Raw genomic sequence first — 2,177 nt, 5'->3', positions numbered from 1 at the left:
GCTGTCCCTACCGGACTTAGAACATTTTTCTCTCCCCGCCCCGGCCCGGGGGTTAACCTCGGGGCGCACAGCTTCCCGGGTCTGACGTGCACGTCCTGTCACCTCCCGGGCCCGGCGTCCTCGTCCTCCCTTCCCCTTGGGCCGGCTCGGAGGAAGTTTTCCCTCGGCCCGGCCTCCGGGTTAATTGTTTGGGCCCGGCTGACTGAGGCCAGGCTGCTGACGCTAAAGCCCGGGGAGGCGGGGGCCTACGGCCATACCGGACCGAATGCCCCCGATCTCGTCCGATCTCGGAAGGTAAACCGTCCCGGGCCTGGCTAGTACCTGGATGGGTGACCGCCTGGGAATCCCAGGTGCCGTAGGCAGCTTTTGGCCCCAGCGGGGGTAGAGCGGGGCGTGTGTCTGCCGTGCGGGAGCAGGGAAGCCGTGAGGCCAAGGCGGCGCGACGGTCCTGGGGGGCGCTGAGGCCTTTCCCTCTGCCTGCCTGCGTGTCGGGGGCGGGGGGGCGGGCGAGGAAGCTTAGGCCCTCACCCGGTGCGGTGCGATGGCTTGGGTCGGGTCGGGGAGAGGGAAGAAAGCGTGTGTGGAGCGTTGGTGGGGCAGGTGTGTGTGTGGGAGTGCTGGGTGGGGCAGGCCGTTGAGGCGGTGGCGGTGGTGGTGTTTTTGGTGGGAGTGAGTTGGGGTCAGGTGGGTGTGGGGTCCCCCCCAGGGGGGGTGGATGGTCTGAGGGTTAAGGCTTGGAACGTGCGTCTTGGGGGACCGTGGGTGGAGGTTGTTGAGAGCGGGGAAGGCCCTGGGTCTCGGTTGTGGACTATTAAGCCCGGTGGAGGGGGACCGTGGGTGGAGGTTGTTGAGAGCGGGGAAGGCCCTGGGTCTCGCTTGTGGACTATTAAGCCCGGTGGAGGGGGACCGTGGGTGGAGGTTGTTGAGAGCGGGGAAGGCCCTGGGTCCCGGTTGTGGACTATTAAGCCCGGTGGAGGGGGACCGTGGGTGGAGGTTGTTGAGAGCGGGGAAGGCCCTGGGTCCCGGTTGTGGACTATTAAGCCCGGTGGAGGGGGACCGTGGGTGGAGGTTGTTGAGAGCGGGGAAGGCCCTGGGTCTCGGTTGTGGACTATTAAGCCCGGTGGAGGGGGACCGTGGGTGGAGGTTGTTGAGAGCGGGGAAGGCCCTGGGTCCCGGTTGTGGACTATTAAGCCCGGTGGAGGTGTTGCGTACGGTGGATGTAAGGGGGAGGGCGTATGAAGTGACCGAGGAGTGGGCAAGGAAACGGGGGGAAAAATTTGGAGGCGAAGGCGGCCGAAAAAGGGTGCGGTTGACCTGGTGCCCGGGGAGCGAATGGGCCACCAGGTCAACCCCCGCTGAAAGCAGCGGAGGTTGACCTGGTGCCCGGGGAGCGAATCGGCCACCAGGTCAACCCCCGCTGAAAGCACCGGAGGTTGACCTGGTGCCCGGGGAGGGAATCGGCCACCAGGTCAACCCCCGCTGAAAGCACCGGAGGTTGACCTGGTGCCCGGGAAGGGAATCGGCCACCAGGTCGACCCCCGCTGAAAGCACCGGAGGTTGACCTGGTGCCCGGGGAGCGAATCGGCCACCAGGTCAACCCCCGCTGAAAGCACCGGAGGTTGACCTGGTGCCCGGGGAGCGAATGGGCCACCAGGTCAACCCCCGCTGAAAGCAGCGGAGGTTGACCTGGTGCCCGGGGAGCGAATCGGCCACCAGGTCAACCCCCGCTGAAAGCAGCGGAGGTTGACCTGGTGCCCGGGGAGCGAATCGGCCACCAGGTCAACCCCCGCTGAAAGCAGCGGAGGTTGACCTGGTGCCCGGGGAGGGAATCGGCCACCAGGTCAACCCCCGCTGAAAGCAGCGGAGGTTGACCTGGTGCCCGGGGAGCGAATCGGCCACCAGGTCAACCCCCGCTGAAAGCAGCGGAGGTTGACCTGGTGCCCGGGGAGGGAATCGGCCACCAGGTCAACCCCCGCTGAAAGCAGCGGAGGTTGACCTGGTGCCCGGGGAGCGAATCGGCCACCAGGTCAACCCCCGCTGAAAGAAGCGGAGGTTGACCTGGTGCCCAGGGAGGGAATCGGCCACCAGGTCAACCCCCGCTGAAAGCAGCGGAGGTTGACCTGGTGCCCGGGGAGGGAATCGGCCACCAGGTCAACCCCCGCTGAAAGCAGCGGAGG

General features: G+C 66.8%; 1 non-coding gene across 1 annotated transcript; it reads left to right on the top strand.

Moving 5' to 3' along the window:
* Positions 1-243: 243 nt before the first annotated feature.
* On the top strand, positions 244-362 carry LOC142006462 (5S ribosomal RNA). The gene has a single exon (XR_012643533.1). It is a non-coding gene; the product is annotated as a 5S ribosomal RNA (ribosomal RNA).
* The last annotated feature ends 1,815 nt before the right edge of the window (positions 363-2,177 follow it).

This window comes from Carettochelys insculpta, unplaced genomic scaffold, assembly GCF_033958435.1.
Source record: "Carettochelys insculpta isolate YL-2023 unplaced genomic scaffold, ASM3395843v1 scaffold_0068, whole genome shotgun sequence".
NCBI lineage: Eukaryota > Metazoa > Chordata > Testudines > Carettochelyidae > Carettochelys > Carettochelys insculpta.
Note: the sequence above shows the minus strand (reverse complement) of the source record. Positions and strands in the feature narration are given on the sequence as shown.